This window comes from Canis lupus, chromosome 15, assembly GCF_048164855.1.
Source record: "Canis lupus baileyi chromosome 15, mCanLup2.hap1, whole genome shotgun sequence".
Classification (NCBI taxonomy): domain Eukaryota; kingdom Metazoa; phylum Chordata; class Mammalia; order Carnivora; family Canidae; genus Canis; species Canis lupus.
The window spans coordinates 57,709,993-57,737,418 of record NC_132852.1 but is presented as its reverse complement, the minus strand read 5'-3'; the positions used below and the strand labels follow the sequence as shown (position 1 = coordinate 57,737,418).

General features: G+C 35.8%; 1 protein-coding gene and 1 long non-coding RNA gene across 2 annotated transcripts in view; one reads left to right on the top strand and one right to left on the bottom strand.

Annotated features, from left to right (window-relative positions):
• LOC140604471 (uncharacterized) overlaps positions 1–3,296 on the top strand; it is a 54,150-nt gene extending 50,854 nt beyond the window's left edge. The window contains exon 3 of the long non-coding RNA XR_012007335.1: positions 940–3,296. This is a non-coding gene — a long non-coding RNA (uncharacterized lncRNA). The remainder of the gene's footprint in view (positions 1–939) is intronic.
• Positions 1–27,426, bottom strand: part of CNTNAP2 (contactin associated protein 2) — a 1,976,111-nt gene that overhangs the window by 1,799,886 nt on the left and 148,799 nt on the right. The gene's annotated exons all lie outside the window — the stretch shown is intronic.

Sequence of the window (27,426 nt, the reverse complement as noted above, 5' to 3'; positions counted from 1 at the left end):
TATCTTCACATTGGTAATACTTATCGCTTGCTTCACAAACGAAGCATGTTAGTGAATAATTCTCAGGGATGATGAGTAGATAATGAAAGCATACATTCACAAATCACTTTGACTCTTTCATAAGTGCAGTTTTCCATTTGGAAATTTCTCTGAGATCTCTTGGTAATTCACACTTGGAGGTAACTGAATACGTGACATATTTTGAAGGGTAACTGCTGATTTCTGATCAAGTGGGTAAATAAAGAAGAAGTTATTAAATGAGAAGAACAGTTGGTCCAAAGTCACCACAATAAAGGGCACACATTTTCAGGTTCATTACGCCTCACAAAATATTTAAGACATTATAATTAATTTAAATTTTCCTTTAGGCAATTGATTTCCTGATGTTTCCAATTTTGTTTTTCAGGGGATACCAGCAGTATGAATACATAAGTTTTATGGTTCTGTTCCCTCCCTATTTACTTTTTGAGTAAATGGTACTAAAATAAGTAATCCCAAGATAGAAATATGCATTTGATTATAAGATTTAATAGTTTGAGTCATGTTGGGCCTTTAGCAATATAAATGTTAATACCTTTTTAGGAATTAAATACCATACCTCTTCATTTATTAGGGTGTTATCTATCTATCTATCTATCTATCTATCTATCTATATATATATATCTAGATATATATATATATCTAGATATATAGAGAGATGTATATATGTATATATTTGCATATACATACTTAGGAAGCAATAACTGAGAAATCAAATAATTTTAATTTTCTCAAAAACATTTTTAAACTATGTGATACCTTGTTCACTGATATAACAAAGTTGTGAATATTAACTTTTTTCATGAAAATTAAAGGCATCCTCATGTACATCATTATGTATATCATCTCCTGCAATATTGTCATCGTTAAATTCTGCATGGTCTGTGTGACATGTTACAGGTAACTACAAATGCTTTGCTATTTCATCGATGGGCGGAATGATGTGGAACAGTAGAGGTCTGGTAGTTTCTTTGCGGGCCTCTGGGAACACCGGTTCTGAGGTAAGTCAGCCCCCATGGATAAAGTATGATCACCTGGAGACCAGCATCTCACCTGATACCCGAGCCATGTGGAGGGTCCTTAGAGGATGAGATGCCACGTGGAGAGATAAAGAGCCCAAAAAGCAGCAAGACACCAGGTCTGTGAGTGATTAGCCCTCATCTGGAGAGTGGATTTTCTTCCAGCCCTGACTACCCCCAGGAGATGCCATATGAATCAGGAGTGAATAGCTCATTGGGACCCTTTCTGAATTTCTGACCCATAAAATCATGTGCAAATTAAAATTGTTATTTTAAGACATTAAGTGGAGGGGATTTTGGTACACCAGAATAGATAATTAGAACACTGAAAATAAATTCAAGGTGACTATGATAAACTGAGCTTAATTAGCTAGTGATCAGTAGACTCTAAACTGGGAGCTATGGTGCTTCCTTTCCTCTCCCAAGGAGGTGGTGGGGGAGAAACCTGAATTTGGAATTTACAAATTTTTAGAAAATTTTCTTTTCTCCCTAATGTCCAAAGACCATTTCTGCTTACTCTGAGCTTGAGTCTATATTCTGAATGACTGAGGCAGTTAGAAATCACACTGCTGGATTAATGGAAGAAAGCTGATAAATGCCAGAGTGATTTATCTGATAGTTGGTTACTGAATAAAACCCTCTGATTATTGCTCAGGTCTTACGGACAGTTTGATCACATTTTAGACCTTGGAATCATTAAATTGTGATATTACTTTTCTCCAGAAACCACAGCCTGATTATATTTGAGGCAATTTAAAGGAAAGAATGTAGATTCAATACTGTTCTGGACATAGTATATCCCTAGCACATATTTGCTAATTGATGAATTAGAAAGCTGAAGCTGCATGTAACACTTGCCTTCGATTTTGCTGTTACTACCCTCATCTAAACCACTGTGTTATCTTCACTTGATTTTCCTCCAACAGTCAAGTATATTCCTTCTCTGGTCTTGCTGTTCTCTTACAATGGCAAGTTCAGGGACCAGATACATGCGTGGCCTGTTCCTCACTTCACTGAGGTTCTTTATCAGATCAGACAGGCCCTTCTTCAGTACTTCCCATCTGCTTGATTACTCTATCCTTGCACCATACTTCATTTGTCTTCATACCCCTTATTCCTATCCAACATATTTTGTTATGGTTTTATGCTCTCATTTGATTATATTTTCTATGAGAAAAAAGTCTGGTTGATAGCCATCCATTGTACTACCCCTCCCCACCACCCCCCAAAAAAGATACAAGAACTTTGCGGTATTTCCAGAATCCGGAGCAGGATTGATGAGTGGTTTGATTCTAATTCTGTCAAGGAGGAAACATCTTGACACTTTGGGTGACAAAGCGAAGACTGAGAACATCACTTTAGTACTTAGGCACACCCTGTGGTTGCTACGGGTTAGTGTTAAGATCTTGTTATTAATCGTCACCACATCATTCTGTACTTCTTTCCAACAATAGTCAATCCCCGCCTCTCTTAAAACCCTTTTCATAGCCTGGATATCAGTTCAAAAGTCCTAGATCAAAGGTCCTGCCCAATTTATTCCACGGAATAAAGCTCTTAATCTTTTCACTTAAGGCAGGGTATGCTTAATATTCCTTTTGTTTCTGTATCAAAAGTTCACTTTAGTTAAGAGACCATTAATTCATTCCTTTTTTATTACAATAGCCACTGAGGATTAAACTAGTTTAAAATTATGCAGCCATAAAAACTGACCTTCAAAATGCACTGAGCATTTATAGCCTTCTCATTTGTTGATAAGCAATCGAAGTACGAATGGACTGCATGTTAGATGAACTATTAGTCATAGAGATAGGCTTTTAAAATTTCAATTTCATTTGAAGTATCCCAAGTGTTGTATTTGCAATATTTTGCAGAATAAGATAGCATTTTTCAGTATTTTTTTAGCAAAGTTTCTTTGTTTTTGTGCAGATACACAACCGTTTGTATTATTTAAGAGGTGCCGTCTGCTATCTATCTGATGCTACTCTTTTTAAAATTCAGTGTTTAACCAACACACCTGATGCATTATGTACAAAAAGATACGAGTATTTTGTTTATAGTACCCCCTATCATTTGCCTGGCTCAGATTGCCCTTAAATCAAATTTTATGTAGAGGAAAATATATATATATATATATTTTTGAGTATATATAATATATTTTTAGCATATTTTGAGTATTTTGAGTATGATAATATATCTCTATCTCTATCTATCTATCTATCTATCTATCTATCTATCTATCTATCTTCTTATTTTCTCCAGATAACCTGGAAGAAATAAGTTTAAGAAATCAGTGAAATTGGGGAATCCCCGGGTGGCTCAGTGATTCAGCGCCTGCCTTTGGCCCAGGGTGTGATCCTGGAGTCCCCGGATCAAGTCCCACATCGGGCTCCCTGCATGGAGCCTGCTTCTCCCCTGCCTGTGTCTCTGCCTCTCTCTCTCTCCTCTGTGTCCTTCATGAATAAATAAATAAATAATCTAAAAAAAAAAAAAAAGAAATCAGTGAAATTCCTCCCTTGCTCACTCCATCCCAATGAGATCTTACTATCATGTTATCATCAAGTCACATTTTAGGACTTGCAGTCTAAAATAAGTTGTTGTATTTTTGTAGTTTCCCCAGGGTGGGGGGATTACGTCAAACTACTTTTATGCATACAATGGAAAATAACTTATCCTCCATACTGGACATCTAAATAAGAACAACATCAATGAATGTGACCTTCTTTCCATAAGAAAACTGGCCCTCCAATGGGCAGCATGGTACCCAAAAGGATGGCACTTATTTTTTAACATTTGGTTAATATACCTTGTATCAAGCTGGATCAATCACAAAGTGGAGAGTAAAACAGTTCTGTGACTTGGATGCCAGCAGTGCTGTCCACAGCTGTCACAAGCTAAATATAAAAAGTCATCACTCTTCTAATCTATGGGGTTTTTACTTTTTTGTGGCAAAGGTTTGATTTGTGCACGTACCTGTCCCTGTGCACTTTAACAGTTCCTTGTGGCTATGATGTGTCATCAACATACACAAAATTGTAAATGGGATGGTAAGTGCTGAAATCCCTCAATTTATAACACAAAGAAGTGTGCCAGGAGGCACATGACAGTTTTGTCCTACAAGGATTGAGGGCTGTTTGAATTAATTTGCTCTCAGCGAATGATACCCACTGTCAAGCAACTGATTCATAGCAGTTCTGACAAGAATTAGAGACTCAGGAGAATCCAGGGAGGAGATATGCAAGGCTGGCTCCTGGACTTTGAAATGGATTGCATTAATTCTCTTTGAGGACTTTGAGAGCACAAACAGAAATAATCGTTTGTTGATTTTCTGAATCATGTATATGCAGGCGTGTGAAAAATTAATGGAAGTGTCCTTCACTGGCCTCAATACAGTTATCTGTTTTTCCCTATTCATTATCAGTTGGGTGTGTGTATGTGTGATCTTTAATAGAATTAGGATTTTCAGGAAGAGAACAGTGATAATGTTTGTTAAATATGTCATGTCTGACCATCATGTTAAGCACCTAATAAGCAAGCAATATAATTGTAGGTAGAGTCATTAACTTAGATCTTAGAAGTTAATCAACATCAACAGAAGAGTGTCAAGTTTGAGCAATTCTTTTGGAAATTGGTACAGCAGGCTCAGTTTGGGGCCAGATGAACATCTAGACAAATCTTAATAAGTCTGTCTAATGTCTTCCTATGAAGTTGTATTTAAATGAGAAGTTAATTACTGCCACCTGAACCATGTTCACATGATCAGTCTCATTGGCCCAATTTAACTGAGGAGATTTTTACCGAAAACATATCTCACAGGGGAAGCAGGAAGGAAGGAAGATGGAAGAAAATAAGGAAATGAGGAGCTGAATTATTAAATGCCTATCATGTGCCTATCTTCATATTCACACTTCACATTTTCACAATTACTGTGTGTATGTGAGTGTGTCTCCTCCTCCACTCTCTCAACTGTAATCCTAAGTAGGAATTATATGGACAGCTCTAAAAATCTATATAAAATGGAGAAAAGGAAAGACAGTATTCAGTAAGCCATGTAATCCTGACATTCTAGGTCTCTAGCCTGGAAAACACCCATACCTGAAAATTAAATAGGGGAAAATATAAGCTGAGTACATGTGCCTTAGATTCACATGAACAGGAATACTACCTTATTGCTTCATAAGTATTCAATTTAAACAGGAGACACCAGGATAATCTTTTTTGGAGGGTAAATGGGAGTCAAAGAACAGAATTATCAGGGAGTGTGTGTTTGTGTGTGTTTCTCTTGGTCCTGACTAAATGGGTACACAACCGGTTCTAACAGCCCACAGTAACTCTGTTTACATATCAGAGTACTAGAAATCTCAGATTAAGCATTATTCTCTTTTATGGATCTCTTGAAAATGCAAGTAATCCCTGGAGTGGCAAGGCATGAAGTCACTAACCCTTCTGAGACTTAGTTTACCGAAGCATGCCTTATAAAAGGAATTTCTTTAGGAAATATGGTAATACCCGGAATAAAAGGAGACTGTGGAGCATAGAAATGAATGGGCATCATTACAAAGATAAACTTCATTAACTTCAATTGGTCAAGTGCTAGAGAAGGAGAAACCATTTCAATACATGAAGCATTTATTTAAAAAAATAAGGAATTCTCTATTTCTAGGATTCTAGTTGTCCCCCTTAGCAATTCAAGAATGGGTAAAAGGTATTCCTTCAGGACTTTTTAAAAAATATTTTATTTGAGAGAGAGAGAGACAAAGACAGAGAGCACACAAACAGGTGGAGCAGCAGAGGGAGAAGCAAACTCCCTGCTCTGGGAGGCTCGATCCCAGGACCCTGAGATCATGACTTGAACCAGAAGCAGATGTCTAACTGAATGAGCCATCCAAGGCCCCCCTTCGGAATTTTTAATAAAAATATATTCTAATGACTCCTAGGAATATGCTTGGACAGTAGCTTCTCTGTGAAGGAATGGGGTCTCTCTCCTGAACAATATTATTTACGGATCTACCAGGGACTCATATTATGAATAATATTATGAATCTATTAATGGATTTATTATTTATAGATCTTCATGTTATTTATGGATACGGGTGCATAGCAGAAAGGCACTCAACGGTTTTACTTTTTGGTTTTGATCATATCATTCCCATGCACATATAGTAGGGAACTTCCTCGTCTGCTGTCTCCAATCTACCAGAATCAGTACTGCAGCCTCTCTTTGGCCAGCATGATACTCTGGGTCTTTTGATCTCAATGATAAAGATACTGCATTACCCCAAGAGACAGAGATCAAAAGATTTTACTCTCCTTTTTCCCTATCAATTACAATTGCAAGCTCTGGTCAGGGCTTTGACAAAAAACCATTAGACAAAGTGTAATTAATGAAGAAAAAAAATCTCAATAAAAGATCTTTAAATATTTCATGATTTCTTAACACAGGCAAAAGACTCTGGCTTATTTTGCCTACTCTGATGATTTTTATACCATCTATTTCCCATAAAAAGAAAAACTTCTTACATAGTTTTTCTAGAGACCTTTAAGTCACGCATGGGTGAGTTTTTCTGAATGTCTTCCCAAACGTACATGAAATAAGAAGTTTAATAAGATGGTTCTTAAGATTCTTTTCACTCTAAATATCTAAGGACTCGGACAATGTCACGTTACTTAAAACATTAGAAAGACCAGAGTGATTGTTATTTTGCAAGAAACCATTAAAATTACTCATTTCTATTATTGATTTTCTAAAGCTTCCCAATTTTTCTCTCTCACTTTAATTAAAGGAATTAATATTTTCTGATTTTCAATTCATATCCAATTCTGTGCCCTATATGGTAAACTATCCAATAAAATCAGATTTTCTATTTTGCAAATTCTACAATTTGTGGCCACAAAGTCATTAGTAGCCTTCCATCTTTGTGCATGCTCTATTCAGTCTTTGTTTTGCTTTCATGTATTCAATCAACGAACACTGAGTGGAGCCTTCCTGAGTGTCAGTTACTATCATACCAGGAATAAGAAGAATGAATACAAAAGAGTCTCATCTTATTCAAAGAAAAAAAATGTCCTTGAAAATAAGAGAGGATCCAATAGATTTCCCAAATTCAAATGTACATAGCTCATTCTGAAACTGCACCATGGATGAGTTAATTCCAGAGTACGAACAATACCCTTGACTGGGAGAAAGCCTTTCCTAAACATTTGGGCAACTGCTAAGTTTCTAAAAAAAATCATAAAATGCCCCTAGACATCATGGAAATTTTTCATAGGTAGCTGATTTTCCACCAGAACTCACATATCAGAGTTAGCTATTGGATGGTTAAGAACTGGAAAGGAAATTTCTTTGCTGTGAAGCGGGTAACGCCATTTATCTGAGAGTACAGATACTGGTTCTTGCTGCTGGATTTACTCAAATCTATAGTTTGGTGCTGCCACAGGAGCATCATTGGTGTGCTGGGCTCTAGAAAAGAAATAGCATCTACTGATGGAAGCCCATGAACATTTTAGGTTGCTATCAATGACAAGCTCTAAAATGTGTGATAAAGTGGATGTCATTTGGGTTGTCACCATCAGTAGTGGCCCTAGGTAGAAAAAAAGAAGGTATCCAACGTCTTCCTTTTCCCTCCAGATCCTTTTCTCGGTATTGCTCTGCCCTCCCTACGAGTCTATTTCCATGTGGCCTTTGTTCTCAACTCACTCCTGAAGCCCTATCAATTGTGCTAAAGTAATAGAATTATTTTCTGAGATGTTTCTGCATGTTTAAATGGCACTTTTAAAAACTGAAAAATCATTGTGGGTGATCAAGGGAAGAATCTCTAATATATATTTTTAAGTCTTGTGTAAAATTGCAGGGGAAAAATGAGCCCGTGAATCCTGCACGGAGGCTACCATCCATTCTACATATTCTTCAGCCTTGTCTTTATGACCTCAGATGAACAATATTTTCCTTCTTAACATTTTAAGCACCCACAGATTGGAGAGTGCCACTGTGTGCTATTTAGGCACACAAGAGCATCTGTCTTCTTGGCTTTGCCCATCACTGCCACACACCATGGTTACGCCACAGAACTTTATTCTAGGACAAAGTCATAATGAGGTGCAGTCTGCATTCCACATTTTATCTTCTCCATTTTTGAGGCTGCTGCAGCCCCTGGGATGGCCACGTTCTCATTCCAAGGAATCTGTTAGGTGGTACTTAGGAAGGGTGATTCAGGAGCCTGGACTTGCTCTCAGCATGGATGAAGATATAGGATCCGTGAAGCGCAGCTGGGCAAAATGAAAATGAGACCTGAGTTCTGCAGAGTGGGAGTGAGGTCTTTGCTCTCCAAAGGTTTGGCCAGAAAGTCCTGCATCTCTAATTTAGGAACCAGGCAGTATGCCACCATTGCAGGTAACTAAACAGGTAAAACAAAACTTCCCATTTCCATTCCCCCATTTCAATTGTTTCAAAATTCACATTTGATTCTACAATCATCAGATTACCCAAATGGGAAAATGCCCCATGGATCATCTGATGACAGGGCTTGCCTTGTCTGTGTTCTCGCTCCAGCCACCATGTTTCTTCCTCTCTATTCTCCTAGTGAGGTTGTCATCATCCTTTAGGCAAAATATTATCAGTGAAAGTCTTGCCATGCCCATGCTTCATATTTCTGAAAATCATTTTTAAATTGGCCTGTGTTTGTAAACACTTCTTAATTATTACCTGATTAACAATTCAGAAAATCTTTCAATATAACTGCATTTTTTTCCTGTTCCCTGGAAATCAAGCCACTTAGAAAATAACTTCTATCTCCCTTATTTATTGTTGATTTTTTAAAAATTCTAACATTTGAACTCAGAAAATCAAAGAAACGAGGGAATTGTATGAGTAGAAACAGAAAATTCATGCTATATAATTTCATTTTGGCATAGTCAGATGACTCTAAATTCTGATCAGTTAAATCAACCTCGCACTGTGAAAGCTGCATGAACTATATTGTCCATACCTTCAATGGGGTCAAAGAAGAGAAAAAAAGTATTTCTGATCAGAGTCAGATCATGGAGTTGAGCAGAGATCAATCCATACTGTTACCATAACAGAAAAATAAAACATTTCAAAAGCTTTATCTAATCGGGTATGTCTCCCTTCTTACTGTGCATGACATTATGTATATTTTAAAAAATATCTTGCCTACCTATGAAGCACATTTATAGGAAATGGAAACGTCTACTGTGTAAAACCAAAGGAATGGGTTTGTCTCTTTATTCCTTTATGGAGCAGGAACTATGGTGTCACTCGAGGTAGGCCTTAATCAGAGTAACACAGACATGCCCAAATGATGAAAATTCAGGCACAACCCATATCTTCCTATTCTGCTATCCAGCTAAATTAGATAAGCTACACAGAATACTATTTTCATTAACACATGCTAAAGTAAAATCACATTCAAGTTTTTCATATTCATAGATATCAAGTAGAGCAATCAATCATGTAGAAGAGAATTGGGTCCTAAATATCCACATACAGGTCAAGTCTGGCTTCAAGAGGGCAAGAAAGCAAAAACAATGAGACATCAAAATGACGTGAGCCCAAACTATGAGCTGTATACTTTTCACTTTGCTAAAGAAGTGAATGGAAATCTTCTGTTATTCTCTAACATTTGTTTGTCCAACCCACGTCCAAAACTCTTAAAATCTCTTTGGCTTTACAGGAAGGTCTTAACCTGGACACATAAATTAAGGCTTTTACTACTGTATTTTAATATTTGTATTAATACAATACAATTTGATGACATGACAACCCAAATTCCGATATCAGTGTGTAATTGTAAGAAGTCCTTTTTTTATAAACCACTTTGAATGCTGTGAACTTACATAAAGGACATAAGGAAGAACAGATTTGATATATTCAGACTCACATACCTGCTGAGAAAAAAATCATTAAAGTCTCAGAAGGGCATCAAAAGCCTAAGCATTGCAAATTTTATCTGACTTAGACAATAAGGATGAATCTGTGACTCCTTCTTATGGAGAAGAAACAGAACAAGGCAATCAGCAGCATGTTTCTAGAACCAAGACTATCTGGGTTCAAATACCAGCTCCACCACATGTTACAACAAATGACTTTGGGCAAGCAAGTTACTTTATCTTTTGTGCCTCAGTTTTCTCAACTGTAAAATGGGACAACAGTAGTATCTGCCTTTGGGCACAGATCAGTTAGTACTTGCAAACACGACAGTGTCTTGAATAGAGTAAGTGCTCCAAAAGTATCTGCTAAAGTAATGAACTAAAGAGTCAGAACATTTACAGATAGAAATGTTCAAGTATTCTCCACGTGTTTCCAAAAATTCATACACAACCCACCCCAGCCTCACCATTAACTCAACTGAGTTAATTCTATAATTTATTGTGGTAGATGCTTTCCCCGCATCCCTCTTGAAAAGAACCAGTTTATTCTCCAGATATCTACAATTTGTATGTGTTTTCCAAACATAGAATATATATAAAATTAGGGAGAGAAGGTATTAAAATTAGTTGTAAAATTATTCTGAATACTACAAAATGTGTTTTGATTTTATAGGAAAGTTATAGCATTTGAATAGTGATTCTTCAGAAGCCTATACTGCATTTTAAGAAATTAATTACTATGTATTTCCCCTACCTTACATGCATAATATATGTAATTATTATTGTTATGGAAATAAGATCACCTATGATGACAGAATTTGTTTTGAGATGAGAACTCATGTTTTGACATTTTTTACTTCTCCACACTTTTATGTTTTCTTTTCAATATGAAAAATATAATTAAAATGGAACTAAAATATATAAAACCAGAATACATTTTGCTACAAATTTCATAATCACAATAACCATAAATTCATAATCAGAATTGTGATGACAAACGCTTATTTGATGACAAAAGTTATGTTTCCCATACACCAAATACCTCAAGAGACAATAATACATTGTTTTGAAGAAGTTCATTGTGTATATGGTCTTTAAGTTGAAGTAAGCCATGTGAGCTTGAACTTTTGGAAATTCTGTCTACCAGTGTGATAGCAATAGCTTAGTTTCAAACTAGAAATTTAGAGACCTCGTATTTCAGAAAACAGGGGTGGCTGACCCTGGAAACAGAACAGCTTAATTGTATTTGTGGCAGACTGAGAAGAAATCAGTACTTTTCAGATCATGTGAAGGGTACCTGTTTACCAGAGTAAATTGCTGCCATTGAAAAAAAATATATATTCAAAAGGAATACCATAAAAGAAAAAAAGGAAAAACAAACGACTGGCAGGCACTACATGTAAGACAAGGAATGAATGGGGAGATTTTTTTTTCTTTAGACTTGATACTCTTGTCAAATTATACAAGGGTTCTTAGGAAGATTATATGAAAAGACAGGAAAGTACACTGAATTTATACTTCTGTGGAAATTAGAGCTTAGTACATATAATTACCTTTCTGTTTGTGTTGTCTGAATAATTATAAATTGTAGTAATTATTCTTATAATGTCAACTGCTAAATTTATAATTTCAATGTACTGCATATATAAAAAGTCCTATATTCAGAGGAAACTCAAACATTATGATAAATATTAAAATGTATATGGATAAATGAAAAAGAGTTAAGAATATACCAACATTTGTCAATCTTCACCACTCTACAAAATAGGTAGATGTAGTTTGAACCGCAATGTTAAGTGGTGAACAATGACATTTTCCACCTGATTAAGAGATTTGACTAGTTTCTAAATATCTGTTGAAAGTATAAGTGAATGAATGAACAAGGCCCACACCCTCCGGATTTGGTGCCCTTCAGCAGATAATCTCTCTCAGTTGCTTAATTAGGGCACCAGAAGAAGAGCAGCAGAGCTTTCTGGATAAAACAGCTCAAACTCTGAAAGAACAGAGCTTGAGGGGAGCCACACAACAGTTGGAGTGAGTAGTATTTGAAGAACATTTTCCTGAAAAAAATGTAATTTCTGTGATACAGGAAACAGTTACAAATATCTAACATCTTCTTTATCCCTTCAGTCTACATATTTCACCGGGATATGTTCACTATGATCCCCAGGAGTGGAATCTAACAAATTCTTATAGCCAAACACAACCGGGTGATTTTCATCTCCCATCATGGATGGATTAATAATGGTATTTCTTTTATACTCACCTTTTTAACCACTCTTTGGTATTCTGAATTCTCAGCACTACCTTTTGGTTTAAGTCTCTGTTGTCTACGTAATCAATATTACTCTGTGTCCTCTCTGTGTGGCACATCAGGATTCCCAACAATAAAAGGTCAATAAAAGAGTACAGGGCTCAGTATTTGCAACAAAGGCTCTGACGAGACACATAATCAGACTTTGACTCAGTCATGCAACCCATTTCCTTGCTCTCTTAATTTCTATAACTGATGAGAAAGTGGAGCACCAGGCTTTATCTCTGTGACTTGAAGATCAAAGGAAAGTAATAATAATGTTATGAAGTAACTTGAGATATACAGAAAAAAAAAGCTACATTAAAAATGCATTATCATTATCTACAAATAATTACAGATCATTTGATAAACACGAATAATTAATAAGGAAAGCAGGTGGCCTATAATTTAAAATGAACTCAAAAGATTAAAAGGCATTGTCAAAAGTTAAATCATAAGACAAATGATCATATATCTTCCAACTATAGTTTATTTGATTTGTTTGGAAGAATTAAGAAAAATATGCAGTTATGTCTTAATCTAGAAGCTATTTATTATTTCAAGTGGGTAGCAATGTCTCAAATTATGAGCGCTTTTTGTTTTGCTCTTTATAAAAGGAGCGAACAGATGAATCTCTGGTCCATTTCAGTCTATTTTCTCTTGTTGCTAGAATTATTACATTCTAAGGCAATTCTAAGTCACAAGAATCTGTAGCTGTAAGAGGAAATTAAATATAGCAATTAACCTAAGGCTACTCATAATTGATAGCATAAAGCCACATTCTTGTATTGTGGCATCACTAATTAAAAAAAAAACAAATGCATACACAAAATGTAAATAAACACAAGTCAAAAATTCGCATCACATTACAGCCTAACAGTAAAATGATGGTATATTACAAAAAACATATGTTACTGGTTATTCAGGGATACTGAAAATCCAAGTCTACTCATCAACTAACCCTCATATGTCAGGTGCACAAGTTTCTAACATTTAATATCATCTTATCAGACATTTCCTTTGCAGTAAATTAATGTCAAAAATTTCAGGAAGCTGCTCAAGGTCATGGAGGTTAAAATACTTGTATCATAGCTCCTTTTGATTTATCACAAATTTTAAGATGACAGATGAGGTGGTTTTAGAGTGCTGGCAGTTTATTTGTTGCTTACAGTCTCTTTCAGATAAACTAAGGATAGGTTGGGTGGTAGGGGATGATACTCTTTTCTCTCACTGAAAATCCTTACAAGAACTTAAAATAGATAATACCAACCAGCTTTTGATCAACTGACTAGGGTAGCTATTTATATATTATATGTTAGCTAACTTTCCTTTCTTCTTCCTCATTGGTATGTGCTATCCCATGGATGAACACTTACTATTATTCATATATTCTACTTTTATTCTACTGTAATCAATGATTTAGAATCAGCTGATTTCCTCTAAACTAAAAATTAAGCGATGCATAATATTTGCTATTTTAGCATAACATTTACTAGTTTAGTTATTTGCTATGTAGAAAGCAACTGGTCACTCATTTTTAAGTTAAAGTGTATAAACACAAACTGGAGTTAGAGTTTAAATCAGAGAAATCTGCTTTGCCTCTATTTGCCCAATTAAAAGGATATATATATATATATATATATATATATATATATTTAAGATCTTATTTATTTATTTATGAGAGACACACACACAGAGAGAGAGAGAGAGAGAGAGAGAGAGAGGCAGAGACACAGGCAGAGGGAGAAACAGGCTCCATGTGGGAAGCCTGACGTGGAATTTGATCCCGAGTCTCCAGGATCACACCCTGGGCTGAAGGTGGTGCTAAACCGCTGAGCCACCCGGGCTGCCCAGGATATATATATTTTTAAGGGAAAAATGTTTATGCTTATAATTCATAATCACATTTAGTGTAGTACAAATATTGTGCCATGTTGTTTTGTTATCAATCTAATACTGTCTGTCCAAAAGAATGTCAGAATCACAATGAATTGATTTGTTTAACTTAGAAAGTCAATGCCAGTGTAAACCACCATTTCTTCCTGTTTGTACTGACTGCTATTTCTTTAGAATTAAAATTTAAGTAAATTTCTGCTGAAGTGATTTTACAGAGTATTATGCTGTGTTATAATAGTCAAGAGAAGCACCTGTTAAAATACCAAGTATCTGGAAGTTCTAAATTGTGTATTAAGGGGTTTGTACTGCCATTGGTAAAATGGAGGTTTATAGTACCAAACTCCAATTAGCTTCAGTGTATGTTAGCCCTGGATATCCATAGTATATGAAGAAGGAGTGGATGAGTAAGTAGATGGATGGGTGGGTGGGTGGATAGATGGATGGGTGGTTGGGTGGATAAGTGGATGGATGGATGGATGGATGGATGGATGGATGGATGGATGGGACAAGTGGAGGGAGGGAGGGAGCAATGGGTAGATGGATGGGTGGATAGATAAATATCACTTTTCTACTGACTTGAAGTGCTACCTTGATTGTGAAAAGTTAAAGCAACTGCAACCATAATAACATAACGGGAGCCTAGACAGAGGGATATTAATAGTTAAAAAAATTATCTCAATCTTAGCCCAGATCTAAAATATAAATTAAAACAGGACACGTTAAAAGCACCAAAATATTTAAAGAAGCCAAAAGGAACAAACCAGTAAACAGTATGCAATTGCAGTTATACAGAACTACTCAATTTCTAACTCTTTAAAGAAGTGGAAAATATGCCATATTTATGCACAATGCAAAAGTATCTACTCTTTGGCTTTTAAAAAAACTGAGTAATCAGAAATAATTCAATTCATAAAAACCACGGATACAAATTCAATCTCAGCCTAATATGGTATTAGAATAATATCAACATAAATAATAGCTTCTATGTAGTGGGTAACAATGATAGGTAATTTCATTTTAATTAAATGTCAGTATGAAAATTCTATTCATATTTATCATGCTAACTATGCAGACCATGTACAAAAGGAATCCAAACAGCTGTTTGAATGTGGTATTTTCATTCAAAGATGTTGTACCTGCTGGCATTCTGATTAGTGTTTACTCATTTTAGCATTAAAAATACCAAGTTTAATTTTTGACATACTGTGTAGCACTACCAATATGATATAAGATAATCATATAGAAAACCACTTTGCACAGTAATTACTCAAGGACTTATTTGCACGAGCGCTACATCACAATTATATGTCAAGTAGCGGCCAAGACATTTCTTGAATTCAGTTCAGATTGTCAAATTATAGTTCCTCTTTATTACCAGAAGTCTGCTTTAGAATTGGTGCACAGATCAGAAGGCCCAGGAAATAGCTTTGAGTTCCAGTTGCTGCAGCCAGGACCACTGGCCTCTGAGACACCTCACTGCAAAACAGAAATGCACCCCTCTGCTCTTGGTTGGCAAGCTTCTGCTCCATTTCAGCTCACCTATACTGCCTGAGGCAGGATCCCTTCTTTGTGGCACAACCTACACAAACACACAGGGCAGCTTTGACACGGTCTGGAGACCCAGCAAAACACACTATAATAGCTATCTCCAAAGTTAATAAAGGAAATATTTGTAAGATTTCCATGGTCAATAAGGAGGTATCTTAAAACTATCTTAGCCCAAACAATATTTAGATCATTTCCAAAGATAGCTAAGCTGCTTCCTCTCACCAGCTAATTTCTCCAACCTGAACTTGATATATAACATTAAGCCCAACATTAACACTGGATATAAAAGATAGTCTGGTGTTTTGTATTTAACTTAAAAATTTTTTTAGAGTCGAGGGAGGGTATAAAATTTCAGATTGGCAAATTGCTTCTAACCGTTTATTATACTCTCAATTATTATATGTTTGAAATAAAGATATTTAAAGATTTTGCCTAAGTTTCCTCTTTCCTATCCTAAATCCACATCCCTTTTGTGTTTCTTGAACTCTCTGTGTGACCCCACATGTCTCCCATAACACACCATACACATGTGTGTTCGTGTACACAGTACACAGCTGCTCCCACCTCTAAATCCCCAATAGCATTATTTTAGTGCCTGTCATTTTAGATGATAATTGTGCACTTACCTATTTCTACCCCTAGAAGCCGAAACTCTTGAGGGCAACACCAGTCCACAATACCAACAGTGTCTGCTATACTGCAGAAAACTGGTAACTTTGGTTAAATAATAAATTTGGGACAAAGTTTATATATATATATATATATATATATATATATATGGAGAGGAAACTCTGCCCCCTGTTTAAATGTGAAGCATGTCTCTAGAGATGCATTTCTAGTAACAGAAATAGAGTACAAGGCTATCCCAGTGAAGTATTAACAACAGTAATAATAATGAATAATAATAATAATAATAATAATAGATAATGATGGTGATAAAGAGCTCTTTATCTGAGGCAGAAACTGCATGGTTTGGGTCATGTTTTACACTTAGTCCATCACTTGGGACTCACGAGGCAACATGTCATATTGTTTAAGAGTTTTGAGTCCAATACCAACCTGCCTTTTCAAGTCCTTCCTCCAGCACTTACTAGCGATGCAATATTGAGAAAATCCCATAGCTGTTTTTAATCCCATAGCTTTTTATGTTTCATCTTCTCCTCCCATAAATTTTGAAGAATCATCTACCTCAAGGGTTCCATGAGAGGATGAAATGAATTAATATATGTATGACACTTAATCTCTGGAATATAATATATTCTGTATGTGTGGCCTATTCATGCTTCCGTCATATAGAAAGCACACAAAAAAATTTTTAAAGAAGTTGAACGAATGAACACATACATAAAGCAGATGGATACAGAAGTTGAGTCTGTCAAAATGCTTTAAAATATCCCTTACCGAAAAATGAGTAGGGACTGGGTAGTTTTTATTTAAATCCTTTTGTCACTCAGCAAAAGTCTTCATTACACCTTAACTTTTTTTTTTTTTTTTTGCTTTGCTGAAAACATTTATGCAGTCATTTTATCATTAATTGCACCTTTTTGTGTACTCTAGAAATTATTCAATTACCACTATAACCACTTCACAACTACCCAGGACTCTATGCTGGTGGAAATTAGGCTTCAATTAGTTTCCCAGAAAGAGCAAAGGGAGAGCTGTCCTTTTGCCAAGCCCTGAGTGCTTGCCCAAAAAGGAACTTGCTGGAATAAAAAATGGAGTTGGGACTCACAACTCAACCACAATCATTTAGTTGTGAAGAGGTTTACCACAGTTCCCACATTACCACTGTATCCATTGTCTTGGCTGCTTCCCCTCCAACACACAGGCTATACCCTCCTAGGCTTATGTTTGTTCCATCAGAAAGTTCTCAGCACTTTTGTGAATATATATGTGTATCTATTTTGAGATCACCCATAGAACTTGAGACGTTTGTAGACATTCAATCAGTGTTGTTTATTTTTTAAATTAATTTATTAGAGAGAGAGAGAAAGAGAAACAGAGGGAAAGTGGGAGAGAGGGCAGAGGTGCAGAGGAAATGGGAGAGAAATCCTCAAGCAGACTTCCCATGCGGATCCTGATGAGGGGTCAATCCCAAAACCCTAAGATCATGACCTGAGCAGAAATCATGACTCCGATTCTCAACCAACTGAGCCACCCAGGCGCCCTTAATCAGTGTTGTTTAAATGACACCTGGTAGATCTTCTGAATGGAAATGAGACAACATTCTGTTAAAGGACATATGATTTTTCTCCCCTTCCCAAATTAATCCTGAGTCAATTTTATTGTCTCCTAATCAAGCTGTATAGAGTCCAACAGATTTCAGAAATGTCTTTAAAATGTGCTACATCTACCTTTTATTTTTTTAAAATATTTTATTTATTCATTCACACAGAGAGAGAGAGGCAGAGACATAGGCAGAGGGAGAAGCAGGCTCCATGTAGGGAGCCAATGTGGGACTTGATCTCAGATTCTGGGATCACACCCTGAGCCAAAGGCAGATGCTCAACCTCTGAGCCTCCCAGGCATCCCTACATCTACCTTTTAATTGCATTCATTATATATAATATTAATTTTGGTTTTGTTGCAATGTTGGGGTCTTCTATTATCTTAAGGCAGTTACCACTGGAGTGTAGTCTCTTATTTTTTATTAAAAAAATAATGTAACTATTGTCTTCAATAGCATCTCTGTGAAATTCAAGTTAATTACCTGTCATGGTGAGCAATAAATGCTTTGGATTTGAATACAAACAAAGAGTCTCTGTAGGTTAATTTCAATGATTTTGATAAATATCACACAATCCAATACTTCTCTTTTTGTCCTGCTGTCAGGAAAGTCCGAACAAACCCAGTGTGCACTAACAAACTCCTCATGAGTCCTAATGACGTGTAATTCCTCTGCTGCTTTTCAATAGTGCCTACTGTGATTTTTTTCTTAATATCTTACACTGCTATCTATATGTGCAACTTATAATTTTCTTAACTTTGTCTTTAAGCCCATAAGTATGTAAATCTATTGTTTTTTGATAACTTGATAACTTGAAACTATACGGCAAGCCTAAAAGGACTCTGGTTATTTTTCACCATAAAAATCAACCAGCTATACCATTTTCAATATTTAAAAAGATAACTTGTTTATACAATATGAGACCCTCAAGTCAGTCTGTTTTTAGAAAGATGTTCTTAAATTTTAATGTAGTGGAACTTTCAAAATTATATCTATTTAGTTTAATGTTCTCTCTCATAATACTTCAAGCACAGGTTGTATTATTTATCAGCAGGACCAATTTCCCATTGGTTAAACTCACAAACATTGCTTTCATTCTACAACATAAGATGTATGCAATATTTATTTATTAATCCTTAGATCCTTTAGCAATAAGTGGCACCTGGGTGGCTCAGTTCGTTGGGTATCTGCCTTTGGCTCAGGTCATGATCCTGGGGTTCTGGGATTGAGCCCTGCATCCTGGCTTCCTGTTCAGCGGGGAGCCTGCCCCTCCCTCCGCTTGTGCTCTCTGCCAAATAAATAAATAAATAAATAAATAAATAAATAAATAAATAAAATCTTTTTTTAGAAAAATATCCTTCAGCAATAAATTAAGGACAGTTAAGTTTATGGATGAACCATACTGCTTTTCTTTCATTACTGTTTTACTTATAGCACTCTGACTTTTTATTTTGTACATAAGGATTCTTATAGTCTTTCTTCTTTACTTACAGATTTGTATCTTTATATAAAAGTTTATTTTACTTTCAGCCAAAATCACTCCAAGTTCCCCTCACCTCATTCCCTAACAACTGCAGAGCCTTCCAGTCACATTTTTAAAGAGTCTCTAACTAACATAATGCAATTGGGTTAAACTTTCCAGGACCAGGCTATAATATTTCCACGCTCCCAAATACATAATGTATAGAAATTTATAATATAATGGCTCCTTCTAACGCACCATATTGAGCTAAAATTCCTCTTATGGTCAAGCTCTGCCATATCCTCGGAGTATTCTGCATAGCTAAACTCATTTCTTGCCACCACAAACATACATCTACCTTGAATTCTCACCAGGTATTACCCCCAGTCACTTTATGGGCCATATTAATCCCTATAGTTGCATAGACTTTCCCTCATATCTGAACTAAGATTCTTATTTTATTCTACCTACATAAAATCTATTCATTCATTAAGGCTTAATTTAAATTTTACTCCTTCCATATTTGGAAAATACACTGGACTCTAAATCTCCATTGGTTTTGAGACTTTTATTTTTAATCATTTAACAATACTATTGATGATAATAGCCGTCATATACTTGTGTACCAAAGACTGTGCTAAGCACATTACGTGCAATCTTGCTCTTGATAATCACCTGAAAATTAAGTAGAAATTTCAAATATTCTATAGGAACTACAAGTTCAAGAAACCTGCCTGAGCTCAAATGGAAGAGCTGAGATGCAAAGCATGTCAGGGTGACACTCAAGGCCAGGCTCCTGCCCACCTTCAAAGCAGTTAGCACACCGCTCTTTAAGACCACACATCACCCTTCCTTCTCATTCTCTCCACTTAAACTTCTAGAACAGAACTGTCTGAGTAGAAAAGCCCAACCTACTGTCTTCAGTGTGAAACATGCATTTAAAAACATGCTTTTATCACATCCACTGTGGATCAAATGTTCAGGCAGACTTTGTGAAAAATAGATGGATGAAATAAGGAAAGACAAAAAATAAACCCCCCAAAACCTGATAATCCTACATCTGAACAAAAATCTCTGTGATCTCATAGCCCCCAAATTCACAGACATTTAGGTAAAATTGACTTGAGACCCCATAATCACCCCACAATTCTACAGATTATAGATGTCAAGTCCTCCCAGAACTTCTCCAGAATTTTTGAAGAGGATGGACAGTGGGATAATTGACTTGCTAATAATGTCCTCCATTTCCTTAGCTAAACTGCTGCTGTCTATGCTCCTTCTACGCTTGAGTGTCTCACATTCCATAAGAAAATCCCCTACAATAAGCATTTGTGAGCCTCACAGACCTTTGGAAGATTAGTGCAGAGAGACAGGGCAAGACTCAGCAACAGCAAGATCAAGATATTAAACTGGCAGAGTGGCTCCGCACAGAGTCCCAGACTCCATCTTTCCCTCCTCTTCTCTCCCCCCCCCCCCCCCCCCATCCTCCTCTTTCAGCAGCAAAACCAACAGTTTCCTCTCCTGATTGCAGGGAAGGAGAATCCCTTCCTTTGCTATGTTGATGGCCACTTCCATTCATGTCCACAGCATCTCATCTTTTTTATCAAGTGACAAGAGGCTGACCATGGTGTTTCCTCAAACAAAATATACTTCTTTGTAGCAGTGGATATAATACATTTTTCATTGCTCACTTATGTGCCATGTGTGCGTGCATGTGTGTATATGCTTATGTGAACGTTTTTAGGGTTACCAGATGTAGCTTCCATCAGGGCCGTTGGACAAAGAAGGTATTTATTCTAGTTACACTTACATGTGCAGAGCTTCAAATAACTCAATAGAAAAACCTTTTAAAAGTTATCAATACTAATACACATTTCAAAGAGGAGCATGTACAAGTCTTAACTCTCTGATGGTAACTCTCTAAAATGGAATCCGGGTAACCTCTGAGATTGAACCTTTCCCTTGCATTTCTGTGTCATCCACCCACTACCTTCTCTTGCTACCAGCACTGGCTCTGCTGCTACCTCTTCTCCTCTGTTCTGACCACCCTGTTTTCCTCATTGGCCCATACCTTCCTCGTGTTTGTTTCCTAGGTCTTTATGATTTTATAATTTTGGTCATCCATTTCTCTTCCTGTTTCTAGTCTCCCAAAATGGCTATGAAATGGAATTCAAATATATACCTAACACTGAAGATGATTAGTTCAATAAAATTTTATGTCACTGGTATTAATTTTTTAAATATCAAAAGATAGCCTTTTCTTTATAAAATGTCAGCCTACATAAAGCCTGAATATAAATAAGAGATCACACTCATAGACCAATGATCCCTAATTTAAAATGTCTTTTTCTCTCTCTCTCTCTCTCTGTATAGTATTACATAGGAGTACTGAGAAGTGTTATACTGAACATATGATGTAAATAGGAAATGTTCCTTTGAGAAAAAACAAATGGAGTAACAGCCTGGGAATTGATACACTTTTACTTCTGGGCTTTTATTGTATTTTAAAAAGTAATACAGAGGAAATAGTATTTCTATTGTTTCTATTAATATTAGAACAGCATTCTAGGAACATATAGAAAGAAATAGTATAGGTGCTAATAACTGCCTTTGTCTTTATCTAAAAGAAAATACTTTGCTGATCTATTTTCTTTTTTTTTTTCTGATCTATTTTCTATAAATACTTAGAACTTCTATGTTTCAAAAAATTGAACTTTAAACTTTCATATATATGCAACTTTTGCAATTTCCACTGTGTACCTTTTGGTTTCACCATGATCTTGGTACTGTGGATTTATTTAGGTGACAGGATGATAAACAGGCCATTATTAGCAGCTGTATTATCTATGCTAAAATATGTGGCCACATTAATTTGTATTATTTGTGATGTTAATGGACACTGGCTTAATTACCGGGGCGAAGCAATAATATGTGGTATAATGGGGTGTGGGACAGCCATGCAGTATCCTAATTTATCAGGCAGCATATTTCCTCAACATTATTACAGCAGATTAGAAACGCCATCTCCTGAAATCTCAACAGTCCGAGAGCAAATTAGAAAACAGTCCGAGAGCACGGTAACTCCTCAAGAGAAAAATTCTGCTTTGCTCTATTAAACATTCTCAAACAAAGTTAAATAAGGTAAAGTGAGAGCGTTCACTTAAGATAATTTTTTCACATTTTCATGAAAAATTTGTTTCTAATTTCAGGACAGTAATTCTAAGCTTTCTGGATTAAGAACAATTAAGCCAGGATTATAAGACCCATCTTGTATTAAAAAAAACCAAATCAAAAATTTTATTATCTTTATTATTGAGGGGCGAAAAAATCTACAGAGAACAATTTTTCTCACGTTTGCAGAAAAAAAAGTAGTCTAATGAGTGAAAGGGGGAGATAATATCTACTTAGATTGCTATAATTTTTTAGGTTTTGACATCTCTAAAACCTTGAAACCTCAATGAAAATAATTCTCAACTTGAGACATGGTGCTTATTTACAAAAACACGTCTTTATGTACACTGTTACAAAGATTAACCAGACTGCAAATTCAGAAGGATAAAATCCCCATCCCCACAGACTTTTGTTGAAAAAATATTTTTGTGTGCAATCTCAAGCCCACAAACCTATTTTTCCTTATTTCTCCCTGAGGCTGGCAGTAAAATAATGGTACTGAACTTCATACCATCTTGCCAAATTCATCTTGTTATCATCAGTATGGGATTGGTCCATAGTAGACACTCCATTAAGCATTTGTTGGCTGAAATGGATGGGCTACGACTATTTTGCTAATTTTCAGATATAAAACATAACTTCCTGTGTCTGATACTTGAATGTGGAATTCTTTAACTAAAAATGTAATAAAACCAATTATTTTTATCTCAATGATAATTTAGAATTTGAGGGCAAAAAAGAAAGAAAAATATTAGAATTTCTAACATCTTATAATTTGATTGGTTAATAGCTAAAGATAGCAAATAATTCCTCATTAAAAATCTCCTTCAGTTAGGAAGAGTTATCTTTCAGCAAACAAGAATTAAGCTATTTTATTATTTTATTTTATTTTATTTTATTTTATTTTATTTTATTTTATTTTATTTTACTTTCTTTTCTTTTTATTTTATTTATCCCTATGCCTAACACAGGGCCTGAACTCAGGACCTTGAGATCAAGAGTCACATGCTCTGCTGACTGAGCTTCCCAGGTGCCCTGAAACTATGATTTTAAAAACTGCATCCTACAATTGTACCTAAACACAAAGCTAATGTATCATATCTCAATATGATTGATAATATTCTGGAATTAGTTCAAAACATGAAGAATATATAAACTCAAATATGATTACTTCAGCTTACTTCTCTATGGCTCAGGCTTTGTTCCTGGATGTTAACTGAAGATAAAAAGATTAAATGATAAAAGTGAGATAAGTTTTGTTAGTCATAAATTAAACCAAAGACAAGTAAAATTGATTATCTCAATATATAAGGAATGTACTGGGAGGAGACGGTGTTTGTAGGACAAGTATGTGAGACTAACATCTTGGCAGGACTTTACACACATAGGGTTTCCATAAACAGGACGCTGTTTGGAGACAGACCGACCGCATGGCACAGGATCCCTCCCTCTGAAGAATGGGGAGTCTCTTAGTGACCTCTCCTCCTCTAGCCACATTTCCTGGAGAGCAAGATCCACATATCCTCTCAATACATCATTCTTCATCACTGTCTGGCCCAAGTTGGCTCTCAGTAAAAGTTATTTGAATTCCCTGGTTCTAGGAATACCAAGAAGCTGCAAATTGTTAAGGGAGCCTGTGATGAATGACTAGATGTTCTATTTAATTTTGCTTAGGGCACTGGATTTACAAAGCCATTAACCTTTTTTTTTTTTTTTTTAAAGCTTCTCCACTTTGTGATTTTGCTGAATGGTTAGTTAACGCTAATCACTGGCCAGAAGGAAAGTCCAGTCCAGAAAGAAGAGAAGTGAAGACCACTCCCTGATGGGACAGATTTCTCTCTTTTTCATCAAATGAGTTAGGAAAGACTTTCTAGTAACTGGACCAATGACCTCTCTAGCCCAACTTCTTAGTTATTATATACATCTTGAAATATGTATAAATACATAAGATATACATCTTGAAATATATATATATATATATATATATACACACACACACACACACACACACATACAAAGAGAGAGAGAGAGGGAGGGAAAGACTCTTTAAAAGGAATTGCAAACAAAACAACCTTTATACTTTTAAAGCTCACCATATAACTGAGCTGTTTTTAGGGTTTTTTATTTGCCTTTTTAATTCATTTCCTATATATAATATATAAGAATAAATATAATATATAATTTAATTTACTTCAATCCCTTTCCTATATATAATATATATATTCCTATATATTATTTTCCTTTAGCATTTGAGAGTATATATTTAGCAGTATTTTTTCAAATTAGAGAAATCTGAGGAATAAGAAAAAAAAAAAAGAAAACACCAAGCCAAAGCAAATATAAAAGAACAATGCAAAATAAAATGACAGTTTGCATTTTAAAATGAAAGTTTACAGTCCTATATCAGACGAAATTCTGGAGATAGTTGGGATGGATTTAAAATTATTTTCTCCTAAGGAAAAGTTCATGGTGTGAAGTAAAATGTACTAGTTTATTTAGTTACTAAATGTTAATATATAATTAGAACACTTTGTTTCCAGGGACCTAGGTCCAGTTATGAAGAGATTTGCCATTACATGCTTCGTATTACAGGTATTTCCACAGTATTATTAGCCACCTCTGGACTTGAATTAATAAGTAAACAACCACAGATGCCTAGGTCGAATAATTACATAGAATTATTTTCTTTTTCATTTTCATTAAAAGAAATGAAAGACAGAATTCAGGCAGGTCTAAAACTGAACAATTTCCCCCCAAAAAAAGAAAGAGGAAGGGAGAAAGGGAGGGAGGGATGGAAGGAAGGAGGGAGAGAATCCAGCCTGACCGTTTTCACTGATTACAGTCTCATACACCTAAAACTTTCTCGTGTAAACTCCTTTGTTCATGGTATTACAAATTTTAAAAAGCAGTGATTGTGCTGGTCTTTTATATATTGATTATTTTTTATTGTTTCCATGTAACACAATTTTACTACTTTTTAAAAATTTTATTTGTTCATTTCGATAATGAGAACATAATCTCAGTGTGTTTACATGTTTTCTGCCTTTACATATTTATGTGCAAACCTATATGCTAAATACTTAGCCAGGCACTAGGATTTAATGCTGTCCCTGCCTTCAAGTCCATTGGCAGGGGTCAGCAAACTTCTGCAAGGTCTAGGTAGTAAATATTTTAGGCTTTGCTGGTTACATATGTTCTCCATGCCCGTCACTAAACTTTCTAAAAGCAGTGTATACAATGCACAAATAGGCATGGCTGCATTCTTATAAAACTTTATGGATATTAAAACATGACTTTCTTATAGTTTTCATGTCTCATAAAATGTCACGCTTTTATTTTCTAAAATCATTTTAAAACCAGTTTTAGCTATGGGCTACCCAAAAACAGAACCTTGTAGAGTTTAGCCTTTGAGCTGAATTTCCTGACCCTCAGTTCATTGTATTTAAAAAAGTTTTTCTTATATGATTGATATTTCTTTATAATATTTCCCTATCCTCTGAAGTCTCATAGACCTCTCTCTTACAATATATTTAAGGATTTATCGTCAAGTTTTTTTTTTTAATTTTTATTTATTTTATGATAGTCACACAGAGAGAGAGAGAGGCAGAGACACAGGCAGAGGGAGAAGCAGGCTCCATGCACCGGGAGCCCGATGTGGGATTCAATCCCGGGTCTCCAGGATCGCGCCCTGGGCCAAAGGCAGGCACCAAACTGCTGCACCACCCAGGGATCCCCATATCATCAAGTTTTTATTTCACAGAAAGATTTTCATCATTTGCCATCTTAGTATCTGGCTCCAAACTGATGTAGCAGATTCTAGAAAATGGGGGGAGAAAAACAAAAACAGAGTAAAATAGAACATTTTGTGGCTGGCAAGGGAACCCTACTGTAATTTCTGCTGTCTCTATTTGAAAAAGGAGTGCGGGGCGGAATAAGAAAAACAGTTTCCAAAACTAAGACAACCACTATGTATCATCAATAAAACAAATCTTAGCTCATTTGAGCAATGCTTTGCTATGCACTGGCAACATTTTGGCACTGACCCCTAAATTAAGATATTTGTTCTAGGGGATATATACATTTTCATTTAAATGAGCCATTAAACTCAGATCAGTTGTCTAAACTTACATAATACATGCAGAAATCTGAGGCTCACAGTGCTTAACAGGCTTATCCACGAGCACCCAGGTAGTTTCAAACCCAGTTTTTTTTTTTTTTTTTTTCTTTTTCTGATTCCAACATAAAGGCTTTCTCCTATGAACTGACTCCACAGATGGGGGAGCATTCACATTTTCTCAGAAGGAAGTAGGAAACTAAGCATCTTAGCTTCTAGTTCACAAGTAATTAGTGACAATTTAATTGGAATTTAAAGTGTTTTCACTGCATTAATAAATAATTAACACCAGTACAGAAACAGCTTTGCTCTGCTTGAGAATTGTGTGTTAGCAGATAAGCTTTCTACAGAACTAGTTTAACAAGTGGCAGTGTCCTGCAGAAGTATTTCTTTCTTTTTTTTTTTTAAAGATTTTATTTATTTATTAATGAGAGACACACACAGAAAGAGAGAGGCAGAGACACAGGCAGAGGGAGAAGCAGGCCCCATGCAAGGAGCCCAATGCGGGACTCAATCCCAGGTCTCCAGGATCACGCCCTGGGTTGAAGGTGGTGCTAAACCACTGAGCCACCTGGGCTGCCCAGAAGTATTTCTTAGTTCTGTGAACATGGGAGCACCAGGTTGATTTGCTCTCTCAGGCCCGAAGTTAGGGGATGCATTTGGTGTACTTGAGTTTAACATGGTCTCCAGGGACGCCTGGGTGGCTCAGCGGTTGAGCATCTGCCTTTGGCTCAGGTCATGATCCCTGGGTCTGGGATGGAGTCTCACATTGGG